The sequence below is a fragment of the Capra hircus genome, chromosome 11 (assembly GCF_001704415.2).
Source record: "Capra hircus breed San Clemente chromosome 11, ASM170441v1, whole genome shotgun sequence".
Classification (NCBI taxonomy): Eukaryota; Metazoa; Chordata; class Mammalia; order Artiodactyla; family Bovidae; genus Capra; species Capra hircus.
Genome location: NC_030818.1, coordinates 99623621 through 99630364, shown reverse-complemented (window position 1 = coordinate 99630364; position 6744 = coordinate 99623621). Strand labels below are relative to the sequence as shown.

Below are 6744 nucleotides of genomic sequence, written 5' to 3'. Positions count from 1 at the left end.
GTCCATCAGGTCAGTGATGTCAGATGCCATCCAGCCATCTCATCCTCTGTCATCCCCTTCTCCTCCTGCCTTCAATCTTTCCCAGCATCAGGGTCTTTTCCCATGAGTCAGCTCTTCACATTAGGAGCCTAGAGTATTGGAGTTTCAGCTTCAGCATCAGTCCTTCCAATGAATATTCAGGACTGATTTCCTTGAGGATTGACTGGTTGGATCTCCTTGCAGTCCAAGGGACTCTCAAGAGTCTTCTCCAACACCACAGTTCAAAAGCATCAATTCTTCGGTGCTCAGCTTTTTTCATAGTCCGACATTCACATCCATACATGACTACTGGAAAAACCACAGCTTTGACTAGACAGACCTTTGTTGGCAAAGTAATGTCTCTCCTTTTTATTAATTTATTAATTTTATAAATCTATATAGTTTTATTAAGACAAAAAACTGACAGTGTTGATATGAAGTTTACATTTAAACAAAAGTTTTCACAAAAACCTAACACACGCCTGAAAATTACAATGGAGTTTTAGATGCAGATCACGACAATGTCAACAACTGATGGATCTCATGACTCAAGACAGCGTTTTGGCTTTTAGTTAATTCTCAGGATTAAAACATTTGTTTTGTTTCAAAGTGAACCACTGCCCCAGTATGAAAATTTATCTTCTCCTGAGACCAGGGCTTTTGAAATCATTCAAGTCTTGACCCTGTGCTGTCAGTGACTGAACCCTGCCCCCAATGGTTTCAAAGTTCAAAAAACAGAGGCTCCAAGATTTTCCACCCTATGAGCACCGGGCCTTGTCTTTCCCTACTCACTTACCTCCTATTCCACTCTCTGCCCTTCCCTAAATACTTCACCAGTGGCTTGGATGGAGAAGCTGATATTTGTAACGTCACAATAGGAAAAGAAAGGGTCTTTCTGTCAGTTTCATGAGTAGCACCTCTAAGACAGAAAGATCTGCCTGTGTATACATCCCAGTAAGACTTTTCCTCCTCAAACAGTTTCCATCCCCCAAAGGGCAGCTTTGGTAGCTTCTTGTTCCTTTGTTGGGAACAGCATTGAGCTCAGGCAGGGAATACCTTGGCTTCTAAGTTTCAGGCACTCGCAGCTTTTAAGCAGTCTCTCTCAGTGCTCATTTAGGTTGCCAATGACGTTTTTGAAAGGATACAACATTCTGGACACTGAACCCAATCATCATTAGTTGTTCTTTCCTTTGTTTCACCGTTTCCCCAAATTTTAACAAAAATGATCCTAACCCATCTCCCTTCTTTCCCACCCCACACCACCCACCCCAAATAATACACCAGTAATAGCCAAAAACTACACACATGCTACGCTGTAAAAATGCAGAGTTAACACTATCGGGAAGAAGGTTGTGTGGGTTGTGGAGATGCTCTTTGAAGATCTTCAGTGTCTCTTGCTCTCCCACATCCCTTTCTACGTTTTGTCCTTCATAGAAGGCCCTTTGCTTTTTTTTTTTTAAGCAAAGTTCAGAACGGGTTGCCTTGAAACACTGACCCTCCTTCCCCTCCCCCGGGAGGGGTATGCAAACTGTATAGCGTGGAGCGGCTTTGAAGCCCTGGGCTGCTGCAGGACACAGAAGCTATACTGGCTCTTCAAAGGACATCTTCTCAAGCCACCTTCATGGTGTCAAGACAAGGAGAACTCCTTCTTCCCCCACTTGAAACCCACAGTCAGATGTGACAGGCGCTGGTGTTCAAGAAAGTTAGTTCTTATCATCTTTTTTGTCATCATCCTCTGAGGAGTAGGAATGCCACGTCAGCCTTTCCTCATGGGAGGATATGACAACCTGCGGGCACTTGACATCGGCTTCCTTGGCAGGGACCAGATCAGCCTCACCAGAGTTCTTCCATTTCATCAGGGACGTGGGTTCTCCACTGGAGCCCGTAGCTCCAATAATCCGCTCTGGTTCCAAACCCTGGGCAAAGCCTCGTGGCTTTTCTGACTCTTCTTTCTTCCTCTTTGGTTTGCTCTCCTCCCCCTTGTCTTCTGAATGAAAATCAGCTTTGCGCTTGCCTCCCTCTGATTTATCTGTCTCGTGCGCTGTTTTCCGAGACTGTGGAAACTCAGTAATGAGGTCAGGGCAATCCGGGTGCTCTTCTGGTTCCCGCGTGTTATCCTCATCTGAGAACCCCTTCCACTTCAGGAGATACTCCACCTTGCCCTTTACCACTCGACGGTCTAGAACTTTTTCCACCACTTATTCTTCTTCCTCCTCTTCTAGCACCTCCTCCACTTTCTTCTTGTTTTGTTTTTTCACCGTAGCGCCCGCCAGCTTTCTGGTATAAAGGATGACGCTGCTCAGAGCAGCGCCTGCGAGCCCGAGAGGAATCAGTGCCGCGCTACTGGCGGGTCTTGTCCGGCCGGCCGGGGGAGTGGCGACCAGAAAGGCAACAAGCCAGATGACCGCTGTCGAGTCCCCTCCCTGAAGCGGCGTACCGCAGGCCCCTGCCAGCGGCCCTCCCCGCAGACGAGCAAAAGCGCTGTCTCTGCTTGTTAATAAGCTGTCTATGTTGGTCACAGCTTTTCTTTTCAAGGAGCAGATATTCACGGAGGGGCCTTTCGTCAGTTTTCTTAGATCTGTTCCTGCTGCTTGCGCCAACTTCTCAGAGAAATTAAAAGAGCATGCCTTTTAATTTCATGGCTGCAGTCACCATCTGCACCAATTTGGGAGTCCCCAAAATAGTCTGTCACTATTCCCATTGTTTCCCTATTTGCCATGAAGTGATGGGATCAGATGCCATGATCTTCGTTTTCTGAATGTTAAGCTTTAAGCCAAGTTTTTCACTCTCTTCTTTCACTTTCATCAAGAGGCTTTTGAGCTCCTCTTCACTTTCTGCCATAAGGGTGGGGTCATCTGCATATCTGAGGTTACTGATATTTCTCCCGGCAATCTTGATTCCAGCTTGTGTTTCATCCAGCCCAGCACTTCTCATGATGTATTCTGCATATAAGTTAAATAAGCAGGGTGACAATATACAGCCTTGACGTACTCTTTTTCCTATTTGGAACCAGTCTGTTGTTCCATGTCCATTTCTTACTGTTGCTTCTTGACCTGCATATAGGTTTCTCAAGAGGCAGTCAGGTGGTCTGGTATTCCCATCTCTTTAGGAATTTTCCACAGTTTGTTGTGATCCACACAGTCAAAGGCTTTGGCGTAGTCTATAAAGTAGAAATAGATGTTTTTCTGGAACTCTCTTGCTTGTTCGATGATCCAGCAGATGTTGGCAATTTGATCTCTGGTTCCTCTGCCTTTTCTAAAACCAGCTTGAACATCTGGAAGTTCATGGTTCACACACTGTTGAAGCCTGGCTTGGAGAACTTTGAGCATTACTTTGCTAGCGTGTGAGATGAGTGCAATTGTGCAATAGTTTGAACATTCTTTGGCATTGCCTTTCTTTGAGATTGGAATGAAAACTGACCTTTTCCAGTCCTGTGGCCACTGCTGAGTTTTCCAAATTTGCTGGCATACTGAGTGCAACACTTTCACAATATCATCTTTTACGATTTGAAACAGCTCGACTGGAATTCCACCACTTCCACTAGCTTTGTTCATGGTGATGCTTCCTAAGGCCCACTTGACTTCGCATTCCAGGATGTCTGGCTCTAGGTGAGTGATCGCACCATCATGATTATCTGGGTTGTGAAGATTTTTTTTGTACAGTTCTTCTATGTATTCTTGCCACCTCTTCTTAATATCTTCTGCTTCTGTTAGGTCCACAGCATTTCTGTCCTTTATCGAGCCCATCTTTGCATGAAATGTTCCCTTGGTATCTCCCATTTTCTTGAAGAGATCTCTAGTCTTTTCCATTCTGTTCTTTTCCTCTATTTCTTTGCATTGATCACTGAGGAAGGCTTTCTTATCTCTTCTTGCTATTCTTTGGAACTCTGCATTCAAATGGGTATATCCAAAGGAACCTCCAGGGAAGTCCCTATATATAGTTCTTATCCTGTTTTCAGGTAATTAATTCAATATTGGTCTCGATCCCGACTGGACTGACAATAGGAGGGCCGGCGGCCCTTCTCACACACACACACACACACACACACGTCCTAGGCCGAGGGCTCTGCCTCTGGAATTAGACTAGATCACTTAAATAAACCTATTCCAACACCAGCAGCAGCAGTCATGTACATGTAATGCCAGTCACAATTCTATGTGCTACCTGGATTAGCTCAGTAATCCTCAGAGGAAGGTCTATTCTCATGCCCATTTTAGAGATGGGGAAAGTGAGGCTCAGGGAGGAAGCAGTGGTGCCCGGCAGCAACTGACTCAGACCTGTGCTCCCTGCTGCTCCTTAGCCACTTGGCCCCAAGGGCAGGTAACTGGGCATCTCCAGGTCCCAATTTTACTTTCTTCAAAAGTGGGTTTTGAAGATTTAACACATAAAGTGGTCATAGAAAATCAGCACCTTTCAAACTAAAACTCAACCCCTGGGTTGACTTTATCGTCACAGACAGGAAGCAGAGTTCTGTTCTTTTGGTAATAAGCTGGGATTTTCAGAGTTGAATTTTTGAAGTCCAACTTGCTCGAAATCAGCCCCCTATTTGGGCCTGTACCTTGCAGGCAGCTTCTACAGATTGATTCACAGGTCCTGGGAGCTGAACTTAAAGGCTTGAGTTTCACTTGAGATTCTAATCACATCTGTGACCTTTGTATCAAGTGTCTTAAGGAAATAAAATAAAACCAGAAAGACAAGTCCTAGAATATTTTATGTAAAGCTGCACTGTCCCTATGGCAACCTCAAACCAGAAATGATCCCTGAGCTCCTGAAATGTGAAAAGTCCAAACTGAGATGTGTCATGAGTCTAGAATTCATACCTGAATATGAAAAAAAAAAAAGTTAAATATCTAGTTAATAATTTAAAAATATTGATTACATGTTAAAATTAGATTTTGGATCTATTGGTTAAATATAATACATTTCTGTGTGTGTGCTAAATCACTTCAGTTGCATCCAACTCTTTTCAATCACATGGACTGCAGTACGCCAGGCTTCCTTCCTTGTAAGTGGGAGGGGTGTAGCCTGCCAGGCTCCTCTGTCCAGGGGATTCTCCAGGCAAGAATACTGGAGTGGGTTGCCATGCCCTCCTTCAGGGGATCTTTCTGACTCGAGAATCAAACCTACATTCCCTGTTTTGGTAGGCAGGTTCTTTACCACTAGCGCCAACTGGGAAGCTCAAAATATATTATTATGATGGCTAAATGATATCCCACAAGGATATTACGTCTTAATTCCTGGAATCTATAAGTGTTACTGTAATGGGCAAAGGATCTTTATTGCAATTGTGTTTCAGTTAAAGATTTTTTTGGCTGTGGAATCTTACTTCCCTGACCAGGAATTGAACCCATGCCCCCGAAGTGTGGAGTCTTGACCACTGGACCACCAGGAGTGTCCTCAGTTGAAGATCTTCAAATAAGGAGATTATCATGGATTAGCCTAGTAAACCCTAAGTGAAATCACATGTTGTTGTTCAGTAGCTCAGTCGCGTCCGACTCTTTGCAACCCCATGGTCTGCAGCACACCAGGCTTCCTTCCTTGTAAGTGGGAGGGGGGCAACCACAAGCCAAGGAAGCTGGAAGAGACAAGGAACAGATTTTCTCCTAGAGGGTGGGGGGAGCTCAGCCCTGCTGACACCTGGGTTTCACACTTTCAGCCTCCAGAACTTGAGAGAGTTAAGTTTCTGTAGTTTTAACTTCACCAAATCTCTGGTGATTTATTACAGGATTCGGGGGGAACTCAAACAGTTATTGAAATTAATTTCACTGTTTCTTTTTTTGTTTTTAAACATGACTACTAGAAAATGGTTACTTACAAACGTGGCTGGCCCTCGTGGTGACCTTGGACCTTTCTCCAAGGAAAGGAAGCCACCTTTCCTCTCTGGCTCCTTGTTCAACAAGGCGTTGAACCAGAGTCACACTTCTCACCTGCAGTTCTTGGGTCTCTGCGGATCCAGGAAGGCGCCTGCTGATTTATTTTTAGGTTGGCAGTACTGGTTAAAGATATCTTTGGTCTTTGGCTGGATTACAAGAACTAAGCACTCTCTAGAGATCCAACCAGCAGTTACACGTGTCCTGTGGACATGCAGACCCTTTTAAAAACACAGAAAGACATTTTGTTAGTTTCTTGGGGCTGCCGTGAAAAACTACCACATATAAACAACAGAATTTTTTCTCTAGTAGTTCTGGAAGCCAGAGGTCTGAAATCCCGGTGTGGGCAGGGTTGGTCACCTCCGGGGGAGTCTCTTTCCTGCCTCTTTCCCAGCTTCAGGTGTCGGCTGGCAGCCCTTGGTGTCCTTGGCTTGTGGCCACATCGCTCCAATTTCTGCCTGTATCTCTACGTGGCCTTTCTTCTGAGTCTGAGTCTCTTTCTCTGTTCTTTCTCAAGGTCACCAGCCATTGCACTGAGTCCACCTCAAATCTGAGATGACCTTAACTTAATTAAGGACCTAGGTGATAGTGAAGGATAGGGGAGGTATGGTGGGACTGGTATGCTGCTGTCCGTGGGGTCACAGAGTGGGACACGGCTTAGCGGCTGAAAAACAACAACAAACTTAATTACGTATGCAAAGACCCTGCGGTGGTTAATTTAATGGGTCAACTTGACTGGTTCACTGGGTACCTAGATTAAGCATTATTTCTGAGGGTGTCTGTGAGAATGTTTCTGGATGAGATTAGCATTTGAATCAGTGGACTCAGGAAAGTCAGACGCCCTCCCCAGCGTAGG

At 45.0% G+C, this 6744-nt stretch overlaps 1 pseudogene; it reads right to left on the bottom strand.

Moving 5' to 3' along the window:
- Positions 1606-6331, bottom strand: LOC102182139 (annotated as a pseudogene).